Source organism: Rhinolophus sinicus, linkage group LG06 (genome assembly GCF_036562045.2).
Source record: "Rhinolophus sinicus isolate RSC01 linkage group LG06, ASM3656204v1, whole genome shotgun sequence".
Taxonomy (NCBI): Eukaryota; Metazoa; Chordata; class Mammalia; order Chiroptera; family Rhinolophidae; genus Rhinolophus; species Rhinolophus sinicus.
Genome location: NC_133756.1, coordinates 19,708,721 through 19,729,182, shown reverse-complemented (window position 1 = coordinate 19,729,182; position 20,462 = coordinate 19,708,721). Strand labels below are relative to the sequence as shown.

General features: G+C 42.9%; 1 protein-coding gene across 7 annotated transcripts in view; it reads left to right on the top strand.

The window, feature by feature from the left end:
• The window catches only part of AGBL4 (AGBL carboxypeptidase 4), a 1,099,729-nt gene that overhangs the window by 508,337 nt on the left and 570,930 nt on the right, over window positions 1-20,462 (top strand). The gene's annotated exons all lie outside the window — the stretch shown is intronic.

Sequence of the window (20,462 nt, the reverse complement as noted above, 5' to 3'; positions counted from 1 at the left end):
CTGGATGGGAGACATTCACAACCTCTACAAGGAGCCAGAGTACAGAAAGTATGTTGGATACCAAAACACACTGGAATAGCTGTTTCTGTATTTCTGAAACATGACGTGAAGTTTGGTGCAAAATGGAAAAAAAAAACACAAAAAGTCAAAAGCCATGGGGATTATCAATAAGTCAAGATGCAGAGTAGTGAGCATGTCAGTGTGTGGCGAAGGTTTAGGACGCCCATTTTTGTGTGATTTTGAAGTAGGAGACCCTGCCTAAAGGCTGAACGGAGCTATGAAGGGCCAGGTTGGAAACTGCACCAGGCTGAGCTCTTTGGAAGTGAGAATAATGGTTGGACAGAAGATGTAAAGAATGTAAAGAGGACTGGTGGGCAAGGGCTGATGTTTTGCCTGTGGACTTGGGGAGCTCAGGTTATTCTGGATGTACCACTTCACCCCTTTCGTATCTCTAACCTACACCACGCAAAGACTTGTGCAAAGAGAAGTTAGATACTTAATAGCATACTGGAATTCTAGTGGAATCAGTCACAAATTAGTTAGTGTGAGACAGCCGCACAACCAAGACAGAACACTGAATGACTGCACAGGTCGGCCAGTAGGCGTTGGAGGGCTTGACTGGCGTGAGTACCACTGTGGAGTTCTCGGCTCCCTCTAAAACACGAACGTGACGCACTAGAGTTTGATCACGCCAGATGTAATAATATTCATTTGTTTAATTAAACAATCCGGGCTGATCTTAGTATGGGTCATTTTTTAAATGTAAAATAAAATTAAAACACATAATTAAGCTGACAAAAGATAAAGACCCTGATGCTCCAAGTTGAAGGCAGTTAATTTATATGGATCTGGGTCCCTGAAGGCGCCACAGTTTATTAAAGTCACCAAGGGAAGGCTGTGATAAAATATTTTATGCAGTTCTTTAAAGGCTAAATTGCTCTGACACTTTAAATTCCGTAAGATGCAGTCAGTTAGGATGCCTTCCTAGCTAGCTGTTGTTTCTCTTTTTAAAACGGTCCCGAACCCAAATCTGGGCCCTCCTCCTTTATTTCTTAAGACTAAAAGTGTCCATACACTATCCATGGTTGGTCACATAATCAGAAATTCATAGTTGGATGGACCCCACGAGTTTATTATTAACAATAATGAATTGTGAGGGTCCGTGTTCAGTGAAACAATACATGACTCAGCCATGTATCCCTTTCTTCCTTCTCTTTCTCCCTTCTTATCTGCTTCCTTCCATCCTTTGGTCCCTCTCTTACCTTTTTCTTCCTTCCTTTCTTCCTTTCACCATCCGTTTCTTCCTCCCTCTTTTTCTCCTCTCCTTCCCTCCCTTCTCCCCCCTTTCCCTTTCTTATTTCTCCCCCACCCCGTACCATCTGTCCCTCTCTTCTAATCACATTCTCAAGATTATGCTATTTATTAAATTATCTTTCAATTTTGGAGTTCATGATTTAATGCTATATCCCTAATTGAAGTAGGAATATTCTTTAAAGCTCTTCAAAGTTGACATTCAATATCCACTTACATTCTTGTAGCCGTACCCCTCATCACCTTCCAAGGATGCCCAGTCTCTCTCTTAACAAACCTGCCTCTTAGAAATGTCTCCCTTAAAATAAACTCAAGTTCATCTCCCTGTGTTTCCTCATTGAATGGATGATTCTCTCCTCATATTCACTTCTTTGCTACTTTCAACACACCCCTCAACACAGTCTTCAACAGTCTTATCCATGCAACATGCCTATTTCTTCCCTCAATTTTTTGCTCTTCTTAGTGCCTCTCCGGAAATTCTCTCCTTTGTCTAAATTCTTTAAGTGCCTTCCTCACTGATACAAGTAGAACCGTCACTGAGCTCCATTAACTCTTCTGGTTAGTACCAACCTGATGTACATGTCATTGACTGGAAGGTTCCAGGAGTTTACAGTGTACATTGTTCCACTTAGTGGCTGTTTTGAAGTCTTACTACTGATTATTTATTGATAAAGCAGGAGCAGTAAAGAGTCCAGAGCTCACACCAGACCCCACATAGCAGGGAGCAGAACAAGCTTCATGTGCTGAGAAAGTCTCTCGTTGCTCAAAATTTACAGAATCCCTGATCACATTCAGTTGAGTATTCCGCTGTGCAGGGGGAAGATGACACCTGTTGAGTGTCCCACAGGTGAGTGGAGCATGGTGACTTCAAGTGAAAGGTAGACGATATTCCAAAGTTGAAGCAAGCAGACATAATTTGGATTGTCCTATTAGTAGGCAGCAAAGTGACAAAGTGAATTCCACGGAGGTTAAGGGACATTCCTGAGGTTATGCTGTCACTAAGTAACAGACTTAGACGTGACTACAAGGCAAAGCACTCCTAGGAAGATAAGATTGCAGGCAGGTTATCAGAAGCAGAGCTCTGGGGCCTGGCCTCCCTCAGCACATTGGCGGCACCTCTGTCGCTTGTCATAACCTGTCTAAGATTATAGTTGCTTGTGTGTCTTTGTCTCCTTCTTGCGCTAAAAAGCTCTCTGAGAGCAGAGCCTGGGCCTCGTTAATTTTGTGTCACATCAGCACCAAAATCCTGGTCTGAAGCCCCTGGGGGATAAAAGGTGTCATGAATTTCCTCTGAGCACACTTGGGAGGTATGTCTGCTTCCACGTAATGCTTGGTGTCCCCAAACCGAGGCAGCTGACCTGGTGGATTCCCTGTGGGTGTGCAGGACTCTAAGCCCACTGCTCTAACCTGCATTCCCTTCCTCTGCCTCCTGCGTGGGCTCTCCCCTGGCATGCCTGCATTCCCACTCCCACACCACTCTCGTGTCTAGGTGCCATCCATATGCTGCTAGAACTATTTTACTGAGTAACTTTATCCTCCTAAAATACATTCCTTGGCACCCCAACACCTATACACCTATAAAATTTAGTATAAACCCTTCACTCTAGCTTTCAAAAGGTCTTACAAAACAGTGAATCTAACCTACCTTTATAGCCTTGTTTCCTACAGCTCCACGAATTAGACTGTACACTAGTCTGTAAGCACGCATAACCCATGCCCCCCAGCTTTCCCAGCTCTGCGCTTTTGCTTAGACTTACCTGTAGACCCAGGGTGTCATGATGTTTCGTTTTTGTTGAAATCCTTTTACCTTTTGAAGGTTCGTATTACATGCTACCCTCCCCATTGAAGCTTTCCTAATTTCCAAAACTGGTAGGCTTTTCCTCCTTTTGCCTTCTTTGAGGGCTCATTCTTTTTCAGGAAATAGCCTGTATTTTGAATTGAATCATGGTTACGTGTGATTTTAATTTGCTCACCCATTCACTCAACATTTATTGAACATGAGTGCCTGCTCTTCCGCCAGGCCCTTCTTAAGCTGAACAAGATTGGGAATTCCTTATTATCGAAGGGCTTACAGTCCAGTGGAGGAGACAAGATATTTGTAAACATACCTTGAAAATATAATGTGGTAGCCATAAAAAAAATAGGCATAAACAGAATTCTATGGAAACAAAGGAGAAGGAACCAAGAACTTTGATTACTAGGAAGGTCATAGGCTTTGTCATAGATTAGGCAGCATTTGAACTGTGACCAAGAAATGAGTTTAGAATTTGCCAAAATCAGAGAAGTATGGTGGCTCGGTAAAGTGGATTTTTACCCCGTCATAACTTCAGTGAGAGGGAGAAATATCTTATTCCTCTCTATTCTCTTTCACTCTGCCTTGCACATGATCAGTGCTCAGATACATATTTGTTGAATGAGTAAATGAATGAATGTGTGAAAAAATGGTTTTTCTAGAAGCTAGCCTGATGATGAAACACATACTAGAATAGTTCAGAGAGCGACCCTGAATGAGTGCCTGCTGTGAGAGGTCCAACCTACCAGCTGCTGAGGGGCTACCTTAAAAATGCAGACATGATAAGATGTAACTATGGATAAACGTTTGTCTTCTTTTGGATCATCTTCTAAGGAAAATTCCTAGATGTGGAATTCCTGGATAGTAGAAGAAGTTTGAGGATTGATACATATTCCTGAATTGCTGTCTGAAAGGGTGTATCAAGCAGAATAACAGAGGAATTCATAGCTAGTGATTATCTATTACATGTCTGTTGCTGTGCTATCAATTGTTATATGTATTGTCTCACTGAAATCTTATAACGATATTGAGGGGTTCTTATTTCTATTTTATGGAGGAGGAAACCAAAACTCAGACGGGTTAAAGGGCCTGCATTGGATCTCACAGATAGTTAAGGAAGGATCATGATTCAAATTCATGTCAAACATTTCAAAGCCCAAACTCTGTCTACTACTCTACACAGTTCAAGGGATGAGTCTATTGCATTGGTTTGGCTGGAATGGTAGCTCTGTTGGGGCATTCATGAAAGATCAACTTGAATGAAGCCCAGTTGAACGAAAATATGAATTCTAAGTGAAGGGATTTATTTTTGTTCTCATGGGCAACAACAAGTAAATAGTACCCTTGAGTCTTCACACATAGGAAGCGTTCAGTCATGTGTTCATTTATTCATGTGTCAGACATTTACTGAGTATGACTATAATGTCATGTGACTCATATATACTCTGGCATTTATACATGCAAATATGTGATGTTCATTTTAAAGTCACTCTAGAAATATGTGGCAAATGTTTGGGAAGGGGGTGTCAAATGCTGGACAGAGTAATTTTCAGGGACATCATAAAAAATGAGATCAATTGTGATAATCATCCTCACAGTATGTTTTGATACTCGTTAATATAGTAACTGAGATTTATTGATTGCATACAGTGTATTGACCATAATGCTACCTGCTTGACATATATCACCTCAATCTTTATGATCCTCTGAGAAAGGCTCCCTTTTCTCTATTGCCCAGGTGAGGAAAAAATGAGGCTCAAATAGGTTAAATCACTACCCAAGATCATACAACTAGTAAGATTGTACTTGTTAACTAACTGAATAATTTTATCTTCATTTTGCAGATGGGAAAATGAGGCTCAGAGGGGCAAATAATTGAAATTTTTCTCAAGGCCACTCAATTAATGAGCAGTTTTCAGATGGCTCCTCCTAGAAAGCAGGATCCTGGGAGGGACTGCTAAGCTCTGGCCCAAGGAGCCATGTCCTAGAAGCTGTGGCTGAAGCAGTGCAGTGTCACTTCCCGGTAGACAGGCTGCAGTGTGGGGAACTAATAGGAAAAATGGAGAGATAAGGTCTTGGATGAGATATGGAATAAGAAAACCAAGTAGACCAGCCAAAGGGTTGACCAATCACAAATGGCCTAGCAGGGTAAGATACAGAGAGAATATTTAGGTGTGAAACTCAAGGGCCAGGGATCAGAAAGTCTCAGGAGATTGTGGTAATAGTGATGATATCAGCTAAATCAGCACTTTTCAACCTTCAATGCATGTACAGATCACCTGGGGATCTTACGAAATACAGGCTCTCCCAGTAGTTTGGGGGTAGGATCCAAGAGGCTGTATTTCCAACAGGCTCCAAGGTGATCCCAGTCCTGCAGGCTCATGAGCCACACTGAGTATCAAGGAAGTAAAGCATACTGAGCTTACTACATATCAGGAACTTAGTATGTGTTAATGCATTGCATCACCATAACGGCCCTGTAAATAAGTACCATTTTTACCTTCCTTTTACTATGGGGAAACTTAAGAGGCACAAGAGAAGCTAAGTGTCTTACTAAATTAATCAGTGGCAGAATCAGAATTCCAATTTAGACAGTCTGATTTAGAACCCATCCAAACTCATCATTGTTATGTGCTCTTGTCACGGAAGAACAAAAGTTAGAGACAAACTCAACCCCAAGTTCAGTGCCAATAAGAGGACCTGCATTATTTGGGGTATATAGGACTTGTTGATCTGTTCACTTTGCTATACGCGGAAGTCCCACCCCTGAGCAAAAACAAAACAAAACATCTAGGAATTTTCCTCAGGAGATGACCCAAATGAAGACAAATATTTATGCATAATTACATTTTATTGTGTCTGAATTTTTAATGTAGCCCCTCAGGCAGGCATACAGTGGACACTCAACAAATGCGAGCAGAATTAAGAAGGAAACATATTGCTTCCCAAATAGTAAGCACTGAATGTACCCATTGTAATCACTGGGGCTTGGATATCTCTGATTGCCTCATCTGTAGGAACGCTGAGGGGCTGATCTTCCAAACCTAAAAAGTCTCAAGAACCTTTGTAAATCACAAGTATAGTTTGCCCTTATTTGAACTAAATTCATTCAACAACCAATTAACCTAAATGAAATTGAATTCATTTGTTTGTGTCTGTGTTCCAAAGGATCTTAAGCTGAATATTGAGAAATAGCTTGCATTCACTTTCTAATGATTATATTGCATTTGCTATTTATGGTAACCAACCTTCAAGATAGCGTCTAATGAACCTCAGCCTATACTCGTATGTAGTTCCTCCCACGTTCTACCAGAGCTAGTGTGTGTGATGAATAAAATATGGCATTAGTGACGATATGTCACTTTTGAGATAAGGTTATAAAACACATTGTGATTCTCTCTCTCTCTCTCTGTCTCTCTCTCTCTGTCTCTCTCTCTCTGTCTCTCTCTGTCTCTCTCTCTCTCTCCCCCTTTCTCCCCCCCCCCCTCCCATTCTTGGCTCTGGGTAAAGCCAGCTGCCACGTCATGAAAAGTTCTATGGAGAGCTCCATGTGGCCAGGAACTGAAGCCTCCAGCCAATAGCCAGGCAAATGAACTTTGGAAGTGAGTCCTCCAGCACCAGACAAGTTTTCAGCTCACTGCAGCCTAGGCTGACAGCTTGACTGAAACCTCATGAGAAACTGAGCTAAAACAATCCTGTAAGCCATTCCTAGATTCCTGACTCTCAGAAACTATGAGAGATAATAAATGTTTGCTGTTATAAGCTACTACATATGAGAGAAATTTGTCACACAGCAGTATATAACTAATACAATATTTAGTTACTCAAGTCCAAGGAAATTGACATTCACATTCAATAGTCCTTTTCTCAGAGCTTTGACTCATTTCTTGTGTTCCTTTTTAGGGTTGGGAAATTCTTATCTATTCTACGGATGAGTGAGGTCAAGATAAGCCCAAACGTCAGGATAGGCAGTTGTTACCCTGATGTGTTGAGTAAAAGGAAATATGGGATCTAGAAGCCCATAGCCAGGCTGAAGTCAAAAGACTGAAGCTGCAAAGGTAGCAAACAAGAGTCTCAGCACAGGGCCTGACACTTAGTGAGCACTCAGACATCTGTTAATCGAGATTCTTCACACTTGGCCAAGTCCCCCTGTCCATAGGTAGATGGATTTGCCCCTCTTGCAAAGGGCGTGCTTCCAGATCCAGCCTGCAACAACTCTGCCATGTAATTCTGTGTGCCCAGTGGCTGTGAGAATACCAGGGTATAGTGTGTGTGTGTGTGTGTGTGTGTGTGTGTGTGTGTGTGTGAGGTATACTTATGTGTATGCAGCACTATCAAAAATAAGATTCATTTCCCAATTTTCTTTTAAATTCAGCCCCGTTACGATGCTGGGAACTGCTCTACCTTGTCAAATGAAGAGAAGCTTGCCATATGACCTTTAGCTGACTCTGGGCACATTCTCTTTCCTCCTGGAACTTGGTCACAGATGATGGAGGCAATACTCTATGTGGGTATACTTTGAGAAAAATTAGGGTACAACCACTGTGTAGTAAAGAGACCCCTGGCCAACTCCTTCTTTGCTGGGGAGGCCAAGTTTAACAAATCAGCCAGGTGGCTCGTGCTTACAGTAAAGACCCCAGACCTTATCCAGAAATGGGCATTGTTAATGCTGCCCGCTCATCATCTGTCAGTTCCCTGTCACAGTGGCTTATCTGTATTAGAAATCTGTTTACTGTCCCATGTGGAGCTGAGAAGATGACCCCCTGGTGGTCTTTTCCACCTATTGATGGAAGCCCACTTCCCTGTTCTCCTAGATTTTGGTGTCTAGGAGTATGGCATATATAATGGTTAAGAGACTGGACCCTAGAATTAGACTATATGACTTCAAATCCTGGCTCTGCCACTTGATATCAGGGAAATGGGGAAAATCACTTCAATACTGTAAGCTTTATTTTCTTGAACTACAGAATAGGACAAAAATAGCCCCTATCTCAAAGGATTATTGGGATAATTAAGTAAATTAATGCTTGTAAACATCTTAAAACAGTGCCTGGTGCATATTAAATGTTCAATATTTCTTAGCTATTATCATTATTAGTACTGTGAGGCAACTTTGTGTGGAGGAAGGAACTTGGGCTTTAGGGGTGGATGCACTTTTTGGATGACCTTGAACAAGTTCCTCGACCTCTTTGAACCTCAGTTTCTTCATCTGTAAAAGAAGATATGACCTAGACTGGAGGGTTATTTTAAGGGTTAAATAAGATTACACGTACATAAGATCTGAACCTTAATAGGTAAAAGTAAATTATGTTCTTTTCTCTGTCTTTCGCCAGGTTATAAGTGCTAAATCAGAAATCCGATAATTATGAAAAAATAGCATCCATCATCCTTGCAAAATGTCTGTGAAGAAGAGTGCACTATTGAAAGGGGAGTGGTTCTATGTTTAGCATCAGATGGGCAAAAGCATTTAAGTTCGTGGTTGGATGCTTGTGAGTTTTTGTAAAAGCAACATCTCACAGATATAATTAAGTACGCAGCATTTGGAATGGAAGGAGGCACTCCTCTTCATTGTGTGGGCAATAAAACCTGGAGGAAAACACAATCAATATGTTGGTTCAATTAAGTTTTCAGCTACAAATAACTGATTTCATGGTTTTTCTAGGGTCCAAAATATATTGCTTATTGTTCTTAAAATATTAATATAGCCCTGAATTATTTATTGAGCCAAGAAACACTGTACTCTTTTAACATGGAAGAGAATAGAAGGTTATTTCATGTCAGCACCATGGAAGACAATAATAAATCTGAAATGTAAATAATACCTCCGGGAATGGAGCCTGGTTGAAGGCCAAAGCACGTGGTTTCCAGACTTTCTCTTTTGTGATATAGAAGTTGGAAAGCCAGTAGAAAAATGCTGTTTTGGGCTTCTGATTCTTTTAGGGTTGGCAGCGTCTTGCATGCTGTTTAGGTCATTCTAGAATGTTTTGATCATTTCTAATAATATTACTTAATTTTGTATCATTAAAAGAATCTACTATAATAATGGCACTTGCAGTCATTTATTGTGCTCTTGTTATGTCCTGGGCACTATGCTAAGTGTTTATATACATTACCTTATCTATGCTCTTAACTCTATAAAGCAGGTACTGTTACTGGCCATATCTCCCAGGAGAAGAAACAGACCCAGAGAGGGTCGATGTATTGAAGCTCTGGCCTCTGACTCCAGAGCTCTTTTCACGAGGGAACGACTTGCTGCTTCTCCCCACAGGCAGCATGAGTCCCCCTTTCTCCATCATTCAATAGCAGAATGCCGGTGCTTCTGTTGTACCCTCCTGGCTTTGCAGGCATTTGTTTATGTTGCTGTTCTCCAGTTCAGTAGTGGAAGGAGTATGGCCTTTGAGATGAAACAGACCTGGGTTTGATCTCCACATCCTCCCCTAACTAGCAGTGTAATCTTGGCTTGCTTCGTGCTCGAAACCAATCTCTGAGGTAGGACCTGTTACTGTCTCATTTTATCACTCAGGAATCGGGGGTTTCGAGAGGTTTCAATTCCTTGACCAAGGTCTTACCTCAAGTACGTAGAGGAGCTGCATTTGAACCCAGGTCTGTCAGAAGGCTCTGACATGCTTTTAGTAATTTGCCTTATCTACGTGATTGAAAATATTCAGAGTTGCAATTTGGTGGCTGGGGGATCACTTAGAAGCCACCTTATTTTGTAGACAGGGAAATCAAGGCCCAAAAAGAGGGAGTGAATTTCTAATAGACATGGGACAAAACCCAGCTCCTGGTCTAGTGTTTTTTCTACCTCTCTTCTTACTTGCTTGCTGGTGTCATGGTGTCACTGCAGAAGGCTGAGGCTTCCATTGCTACTAGAGGTGTGGTGAGGTTAATGATCCACTGGGCATGTGCTGAGGGTAAGTCCACTTGACTTTGCCCGTAGATGCCTCTCTTGAGTCTTTGAAAAGTCACTAGCTCTCTATATAACTTCGTGTTAACTCAAATAGATTAAAGGAAGGAGAACTAAAACGTATAGAGACATTATTATGTACTTAATGTGATATATTACATAAATCATCTAATCGTTATAACAGCCCCAGTGTTTAGGTATTATAATCTCCATTTTAAAGATGAGCAGATTGAGAAAAGGATGGTTAGTACCCCTGGGTTCTTCTCTTTTCTGGAACTGTCCAGTGGTTTGAAATACTCCCGTTGAGAAGGGCTCTGCTCCTTTTCTTGACAGAAAGGCTACTCACTGCTGGATTGTAGCATAAGGGAGCTACTGGGAGGGGTAAAATTCTCTCTCCTCCTTTTGGTCTCATTGGAATGACTTTTATTTGCTGTGACCTTGGGTTTCTTTTCATCATTAAGAGGGACATATTGTATGTTTAAATACTGCATTATTAATAATATTTGCCTGGATACAGTGCCATGATCAATTTTTCATGTGTATCATTCTTTATGCAGCACTAGTTGAATTTCAAGTAAAGCCTTCCCTTCCCCTTTCCTCCCTCAGTGACAGTCTCCAGAAGGAGATGGCAGGCCTGAGACTCCTCATCCACAGGAGAGGTCAAAGATGCTGTCCCAGGTCAGCCCAGGGTACTCTGGTGACGAGGCCACAAGGAGACGGCTGAGAGGCCGGAAGTGATGGGTTAGCTTCCTAAAGCCGCACCTTGTACCAGAGGATCGGGGTCGAGGTCCTGGACTTCTCACCATACTCTGTGACTCGATTGCCTCCTCCAGGTCTCCCCCGTCCTTTCTTCCCCACCTCTTCCCTTTTATCTGTCCTACGTCAGGCATTCATTGAGCATCTATCATGTACCAGGCCCTGTGGCAGACGCGGGGGATGGAGACAAAAGAGAAGAAAGCTTCCTAGTTCTCAGTGAACTTCCCCATGCTGCCTGGGAGGCAGCCCCAGACCAGTGCGAAGGGCACAGTGATCCAGGGAGGTCCAGGGACGGTTGTTGTTTGTGTTTTAACTTTGAAAGTAGGGACCACGTTTCTGCCCTGAATTCTAGTTATTTGTAACCCCCCGTGAGTGAATTTGAGCTCTCCAGATGGCTTCTTGACATGAGGCCAGACCAGCGTCTTGCTCGTCTTCCTGAACTCCAGGGAATATTTGAAATAGGGGGCAGGTGTGCTTACCCCCACCTCTCACTAATAAATGGAGTTAATGCAAAGAGCATCAATTTAGTGATTTGTACACGAAACGTTCTCACCCACCGGCCATGCTGCCAAATGCTTCCTCTTCCAGGCTTAGAAATGTCTGGGGAGCAGCTCTAGGCGGGGCTTGTGCCCCAGCCTCAGCAGCCTTTCTGATGCGCTTGCTGCAGTCCTGGGCTTGTTTTCCTTCCCGTCCTCCCAGGCTTGGCAGCCAGTCAGTTTGGTGGGCTAGACTAGAGGCTCTTCAAGAAGAGGGATCTGTTCTGATTCATCTCTGAAACCCCGGGGAGGGTCCACCCAGCTCCACAACTAACATAATGGACGCTCAGAGGATGTCTGAGGAAGGAAGGGAAGGGAGCGAAAAGGGAGAGGAAGGGAAGGGAAGGATGGGGAGAGGAATAAGGGAAAGCATTGTTCCCATTTCATCACCTATTCTGCCACGGAAAGAGGGTGTATGTCATTTGGTGGTGGTAGCACAGTGGTTAAGAGGGGACGTCTGAAGTAACCCAGACAGACATGGTGCTGTCCACAGCAAACTTCGCCTCTTTGAACTTTAATTATTTTTATTAAGTGGGAATGATAATGCCTATTTTTAAAATGTATTATAAAAGTTAAACAAAGTAATGTATGTAAAATACTTGACGTACTATCTGCCACATAGTAAGTGCTCAATAAATGTTACACCTTATTAATGTATTTTTAGAAATTCTATTGTTGCTTTCCCTCCTGTATTTTTCCTACTTCTTGCCTTCACCAATGAGCCAGAAAATTCCTTCCTCTGGAAGCCTTATCTCTTAAAACCAGCATTTCCCAAAGTGTTCTGAGAAATAGGTGTTATGTAAAGGAAGGATTCATATTTAAATAAGTTTGAGAAGCACTGGATTACAAATACATTAGCCAGATTCTTTACAGCAAGAATGTGCTAATACACGTAAATTTCAAGAGAGGGCCAGCACAGGCAGCATTTCCTGCAGCTATTTGGCTACAGGCTGTCTCTCCCCAATTTCCTCCCAGAGAATTTTATGGCCTTTGTGTTCTTAGGGACTTATTTGTCCAACACTACCCCAAAGAATGATCAGATTGTCCTTCTGTGTCCCTGTCAGAGGACAGGGAACACACAGCTGCAGAGTCTCTGTTCACTTACTGAAGCTCTCCATTAACGTCTTTTTCAACAACCAATGAGAAACTAAAACAACAAAAGACATTTCTGGAGCCTGAGCCTCCTTGGCTTTGTTCGTGTTTGTGTGTGTGTGTGTGTGTGTGTGTGTGTGTGTGTGTGTGTGTGTTTGTGTGTGTATATATATATTTTAAAAGGAGCTGAAATTTTTTCATCCATCTATGTATTATATTTAACAGATATCTCAGGATCTACGATTTGCCATGCACAGTGTAAGTTTCAATTACAAGCAGAGTGATAAGAGTCTCTTGGGCAATGTGGGAGGAGCTCGTTAGAAAAGCACTAACTGCAGTCAGGAGTGGTCAGAGACACGGGCCTGAGGACGTGGTGTCCAGGGAGCGTCTCCAGGATCAGTAGGATTTAGCGACATGAACGAGAGTGGTTGGGGAGCATGAGCCTATAGGAAAGAGGGAGCATCATGTGCAGAGAAATAAGAGACACGTATTGAAAGAAGTTCAATGAGCGGAAAGATCAAAGTGAAAATAGCACATGCTTGTTGTAGTAAATTTAGAAAGTAGTGAAAAGTACACATGAATCAGGAAAATTCCCTCTGATTTCTCCTCTTAAAGGCAACTCTTAAAATTTTATGCTGTTTCTCTTTAGTCTTCTTTTTATGCTATATCTTCTTTATTTTATGCTCTGTCTTCTTTATTATGATATATCTGCAAGTGAGACCTGTGGTGACCCTCCAGCTATCGTGGAGGGACGATGGTACTCCAAGCAGAGTTTTCCTTGATCACCTCTTTGGTGACAAGACTCCATGGTTAAGCCACTAGCTAGGCAGTTTTATATCAACCTGCCCAAGGTCAGTGTGCAGGGTCCCAAATAAATGTTTTTTTTGGTGGGGCTCCTCTCTATATGAACAATTATATTGAAAAGTATTTATAGAATTCATGGACCCTTGGGAAGTCCATGAATTTAGTGACGATTTAGAATAATGATGAGTAGAGACATGTCTCGTTATTGTTCAGTCAGTGCATGTGAAGGGTCCATGCATCTTTTCATGTTCTTTATTGTCAAATACATGGCTCCTGGTTAATTTGCTCTTTCCCATCTGGAGAGAAAGGTAGCGACACTGATCTCACTCAGGATGCATGGCTCTTTGGAACATGTTAGCAGTTTCCCAATACCATTTATTTAATGGCCATTATATCATTATTCATGGTATTTCATTATTCATGGTGTTGTTAAAGAAAAAATTATTCATGACACTTGTTGAAGAGAATGGTAAAGCAGCAGCCCAGAGCCCTGAACCATCCTAAGGCAAAAGGAGTGGGAATCACCCCAAAGCAGTATGTGAGCACCATTCTGGCGGCCCCATCTTGCATGACCCTGTGAAAGAAACACACACCAACTGAAGAAGTGATCTAGTCTCCCAGCCATCCTTCTGGAACGGGGGCCTAGCCATAGTCCATAGAACAACCCCATATCCGTTAGTCCTGGGACTCCTTAGGTCATCTGGTTGTCTCTCCATCTGCGGAATGGGGTAGAGGGTTTGAAAGCACCCTGAAGATGAGAACGGGGGCTGGGGCACCCTGCCCAATTACAACTACTATCCCTGTTTGATCTTAGGCACTGCAGAGGGATTTAGAAAATTTCAAGGTAGATACTTCCAAAGACCAGGACCCAGAGGAAACAAGGCTGGGCTCAGGATATTCTGCTTGTACTGCACAGCCAGCCAGGCCCTGGAGAGGGACTTAGATAGTTTTCAAGAAGACACCACCAATATAGGACCAGAGAGAAGGGTCCCCATCACCAGTGTCAGAGGGCATTACTGAGCCTGGCTCAGAAGGTTCAGTTCTGGCTCAGTGCGACACGTTCCAAAGACGTGATTCCTGCCTCCACGATAGGCAGGTTGGGTGTTTAATGGGCGTTGAGCGCATTCACTTCAGAAAAACATATTTAATGTCCACTGTCCTGGTAAAACACCATACTCATTTAACAGAAAATAGCCAAATCCAAGACTAACATGTTACTAACATGTGAACACCCCAATGAGATGTTCTTCAGTTCACAGGGACTGATAATAATAGTAATAACAGCAGTCGTAACAATAGTACTAAGTGTAATAGTTCAAGTTTCTTCAATACTTGCTGTATTTCAGGAACCGTGCTGGGTGCTGTATGCATGTTTCCCTTTATTCCTACCATAACCCTACAAAGTAGATATTATCTTGGTTTGATGATATGAAGAAACCAGAGCTCAGAGAAATGAGTTGATTCACCCAAGGCCACTCAGCTGATGAGTGGCAAAGCCGGGCCCACCTAATTTTGTAATCTACATTCTTTGCATTGCATCTGACTGCCTTTTCTAAGTCAGTTTGCAAGTGCCCTGTGAGTGTAGATAGATAGCCCAGCTTGGGACACAGATGGACTCAGAGGGGTGCCTGGGGGACCTGCACAACCTAAGACTCCTCCCTCCAGCCTAAGACCTGGCCAAGGTGCTTTGTCACTCCCCTCTCTTTTCTCTGCCTGAGTCACTACCCCTCCTTCAAGCCTATAGTCTCTCCACTCTTCCCAAGCATGCCAGTAGATTGTTTTCTCCTAATTGCATTTGTACACCAGAGTTTCATTACTCAGTGGGCTAAAATTAGGTTTCTTCCCTTTCTCTAAGTAAACAAGCATGTGAAGCCTGCTAGCAGATGACCTCTAAGCCATTGGATGGCCTTGAAAGTAGAGTTTTCACTGGAAACCTGGGGGCAACAGCTTTTCTTCTGTCATGAAGTGTTGTGGAAATTCAGACCTGGATGCTAGCCACTGTGTGACCTTGGTTAGGTTACTGCCTCTCTCTGTGCCTGGGTTTTCTAATACATGGAATGGGGATGAAGACAGAGAACTTGGAGTGGATGCAATCTAGTGGCAACTAGCGGACTTGTTCTCATTCTCAAACTGATGTACAACAGTAGCCTCACTCTGAACGCATACGGCTTAGAATCCCCTCCTGTGTGATCATGGGCAACGTGGGATGAGAGAAAGAGCACAGGCTGCGGAGTCAGAGCTCCGGGTTTGAACCCTGCCTTCCTACTTCTGTCTGTATGATCTGCTGAAAGCATTTAATGTCCAAAGACATTTGTTGACGGAAACGCTCATCTCCTGCTTCACCTGTGTCCCCTTCCTCACTGAGGCTTCTCCCTTGCCTTTGCTGCCCTGCTGCCTGGCCCAAGGCCTCTGCTTTGTGCTGCCTGCAGCCCTGTAAGCTGACTGGTCCTCGTGAATTATGGCTCCCTCCATTCCTAGTCCTCTTTTCCTGGCTCTGAAGTGCTGGGCTCCTGGCTGCTCACTGCTGCTGGCTGTGCCTTTGTAATCAGAATTTTAGGTTACCTGTAACAATGATGAAATGAGGCAGAATGGCAAAGGTGACCTTCTGGAGCTCAATCAAGGCCTCAGAGGGAGCCCAGTGTGGCCACCCGGGCCCCATCATGCTCACTGGATGGGCTCGGACACTCACCACCGCCGTCGCACCTTACGGCTGCTCACTCCTTACTCTCCCAGCCAGCCACCTGAGAAGGGGGCTCTCAGCGATGTGCTGTCCTCTTCAGCCAACATTTGCTCACTCGTCTACTTAGCCACCCATTAGTCAGACACTCACCCTTCTGTTTAAATCAACAGAGCCTCCGAAATGATAGCGAGCAGGTTATTTCTGTGAACTCTCACAATGCAAGGCGCTTTCCATAGACGATCTCACTCACTGTGGGTAGGAGCACAGGCTCTGCGGTCAAAGTGCCTGGATTCAAATCCCGAATTGTAGAGTTGTGTGACCGGAGGCCAAATCCTTAACCTTTCTGGGCTTTGCTTTCCTCATCCTCAAAATAGGGACACAAATACTAACTACAACATGAAGCTGTTTAGGGAACAAATGAGCCAATACACAACAAATGCTTAGGACAGGACCTGACGGTAAATAACACAAATTAGCCGTTGTTACTAAAGCACACAACATCCTGTGAATACCATTGTTATCCCCATTGGGGGAAGTAGAAACTGAGGCCAAGAAAAGTTAAACTATCCCAAGTTCAAATAACTGATAAATGGTAGAGTCGTAATTCAAAACCAGGCAGTCTTATTATGATCTGTAATTTGTGCAGCAGGGGCACGGATGGGGTGGGGTGGCAAGAATGGTGAACAGAGGATGAGCTGAAATAACACAATTAAAAGCAAAAAAAGCCAGATGATGTCTCAGATATTTAAAGGTTGTCATTTCCTGCCCTTACCTTCTAATTATATTCCTGACTTTCTGAAACAACCCTTTCCAACCAATGACTTCGTAAAAGAATCCTTCCTCCAGCCAAGCCCCAGATTCCTCTCGCCTGTGCTGTATTCTTTCCCTTACCTAGAACACCATTTCTGCCTTCTCCTGGATGAAGCTGAAGTGACCCCATCCTGTCTTTCTTGCCTTAGTTCCTGCCACCCTCTCTTCTATGTCTTCTGTTCCCAGAGAGAAGTATCTTGTTCTGTCACCATCACACCACCAGCCGTGCTACCTTTGCTCTTAGTGTGATTTCGGCCTAGAATCTTCTCTCTCCCCTCTGCCTATGAAAGCTCTTGCTCTTCCTTCAGGGTCTTTCCTACATGCCTTCGCCTCAGTGAAGGCTTCCAGGGTCCTGCAGACAGAGGTAGTCCATCCATGCTCTGGGTGCCCCATTCCTCCTGAGCTCTTCTCTCACAGCACATCACCAAGTTTCATTGTCTATTTCTAGGTCTGTCTCAGCTTAGTCCTTGGACTATGTCTCATTCATATCAGTGTTCTTAGCACCCAGCATACACCTGAGGAATCAGCAGGTGCATGTCAATTAGATAAGCAAATGTAATTGCACTGAAGTGGGCTGGGCCTTTGAGCACGAGCATGAAGTATACATGAGAAACGGCAAGTGCTTAATGCTCACTAAACCCAGTGCCGGATTCAGGCTGCTTTTACAGGCAAGCCTTTGGACCTAGGCTTTCCTTCCTCCCTCCCTCCCTCCCTCCCTCCCTCCCTTCTTCTTTCCCTTCCTTCTAGAAATGACTAAATGTCTTTTTTTGTGTGTTTGTTGCTGGCATTCAGAAGAGTAAGCCCTTTTCCTTACCCAATATGACCTATTCATGAAGTTTCTTCAGTGATGGCTCACTGGAGCACCTGAAGGCCCCCTGCCTCTAAAGCTCTCTAACACAGCCCCTGAGACCCTCTCACTCTGTATTTTACAGAGTTCTAACATAGCCCTGGTATCCACTGAGAGTCATCATCAGCCAGCAACACAGCTCAAAACTTTTGGCCAGTCTTTTGCCAAGGGTTCCATAACAGGACAGATTGACAGTGTTCAGATTTTTTCATACCATTGTTTTATGAGGTGTGGTCAAACAATACGGTGAATGTTTAAATTAAAAAAATATTACAGTAAAAGACACATTACCATTAATCCCCTCCAAAATACCCCCTCCCCCACTTTGAACATACTTATCCCATCATTCTTGCCACTTTCTGAAGCAGTTCTGGAAGTCCTCTTTTGTGAATGTCTTTAGTTGTGCTGTCGTGGCTGCCTCGATGTCCTGAATCATTTTGACTTTGGGAAGAGCCAGAAGTCACATGGTGCCAGATCCAGTGAGTAAGGTGTATGAGAACACACAGTCATATTTTTGTTCGACAGAAATTGCCGTATACCAGAAGTGATGTGTGACATGGAGACTTTCCGTTGTGATCACAAAATATGGTGAATGCTGCTGCTCAGAGTGCCATCCAATGGAAAGGCAGGGATCTTCGACACGGGAAACAGCACATCGAACCTTAATAACAGTGAGTGACAAGTTTCAACTTGTTCAGTGCAGTCGGGTATGAGCTACGGTTGAGAGAAGGTGTATTTTAAAGTGTGCCGTAAATCATCCTCCCTCATGACAACGCTCTGTGTCACATATCACTTCTGGTACAGCAGTTTCTGTCAAATAAAAACATTAGTGTGTCCTCATCCACCTTATTCACTGGATCTTCCCCAAAGTCAAAATGACCATGAACAAAAAAATGTTTTGAATTAACTCAGGACATCAAGGCAGCCATGACTATGCAACTAAAGACACTCATTAAAGAGGACTTCCAGAACTGCTTCAGAAAGTGGCAAGAACAATGGGATAAGTGTGTTCAAAGCGAGGGGGAGTATTTTGAGGGGAGATTAGTGGCAATGTGTCTTTTACTGAAATAATTTTTTTTTTTATTTAAACATTTACCGTCGTTTTTTATCACACCTCGTGTGTCATGATTAGCCTTGCTGGTAGAGAGGCTAGGAGAAGCTATAATCTATATCTTATAGATAGAAAAACCAACACTGAGAGAACCTGTGAAACCCCGTCTCTGTTCAGATCTGTGCATGGGCCTGTTAAAATGCATTTCACCATGGATAACCTAGCTTTTTCATTGGCAGGACCATTTTCAATCGGATTAAGGTTGTTTTTACACACAGGAACTAGCTCAGTCTGGATTGGCAAATGGCACATGGAGATAAAATGGTGAGAGAGTTGCTGCTGAGAAAATAACATATTCAGGGTTAGGTCCCAAAGAGCAGTAATTCCAGTAATTGCTGACTTCCACATTTTTGTTTTTCCACTTTGCTCCCCATGTCTTAATGCATGTGGATGGTTAGGACTGACTCCTTCCTAAGAAGATCTGTGAGTTACTGTTTTTCTGTAACACATAAGGCTTCTAGTTCAGACCCAGGCATACCTTAAGAAACTTAATTCACCCATCATATTATCAGATATTTCCTGAGCACCTGCTCCATGCCAAGCTCTGTCTGGGCACTGAGAGTATTAAAAGGCTTGGAACATTCCCTGTCTTCGTGAAGCTCACAGCTTAGTGCCAGAGATACACATAATTGCACCAAATACAAGTAATACAGAGAAGATAGACTTGTACCAAATTCACGACACGATTGCATGTTATGGGATTGTGCCTAGGATCAGAGATGAAGGACCCACTTTTACAGGGGGTATCAGGACAGCCCTTGCACTGAGTATTGAAAGATGCATGAAAATGTGTTACCTTGGTATGCAGGATAAGGAAGGGCTTTCCAAGCAAAGGCAGTGGCGTGTGCCCAGAAGTACCGGTTTGATGTGTTCCAGGAACAAGCAGCAAGTTCGGTATGGCTTCTCCTTAATCTAACGAGGAGTCATGGGGAAGAGAAAAGGCTAGATGAGTATTGGGAAGTGGGATAGGCATGTATCACAGACTACTTTGGTGGCTTGTCCTCAGCGCAAAGGAAGATCTCAGGAGGGAAGTGACTTACTTAGCAAGTTAATGCATATCCCTGTCTGTTAGGAATGGACTGGAATGAATTCTTACAAAGGAACTAGAAGACCTGGGTTCTGCTGCTTTTTCCATCCCCTACCGACTGGGTGAGCATGTTCAAGTCTTGTGAGCCAGTTTTGTCATCTATAAAACAGGATAATATCTGGCCTGCCCATCCCATAAGGATATTTTGAGAAGAAAATGAAGATATTGGTATGAAAATAATTTGTGAATTATAAGAATTTCTGTAATTATAATTATATCTTTATTATTATATTAAGTTTATATTCTCAATAGACATTTTAATATATCACAGATAACAGAACTAGCATTTGCAATGAAAAATTTTATGATTAGTTTTTTTGGATATTATTTAACACTAAATTTCATGGCAGTAACACTATTGTAAGCATAGAGATAGGAGAAAGAAAGGAAAATAAAATGATATTTATTGAGCACTTATGTGCAGGTTCTTATGAGATTCTTCGCTCACACTTACATGGGGCTCTCAGTACCCCCATAAGGGCAGGCGTTATTATTCCATTTTATGGATGAATCTAAGGTTCAAAGAGTTGTGATAACTTATTAAAGGTCACTCAAGTAATAAGTGGCAAAGTCATAATTATTACTCAAATATCCATCAACCCAAATTCTGTATTCTTCTGTATACATTGAGTTTGTTGAAGAAAGAGGGCAGTGAGGCAAAGGAGACAGGAAATGTTTTCAGGTAGAAATAAACACAGCATGTTTGAGAGAGTGGGGGGCCCTTCTCAG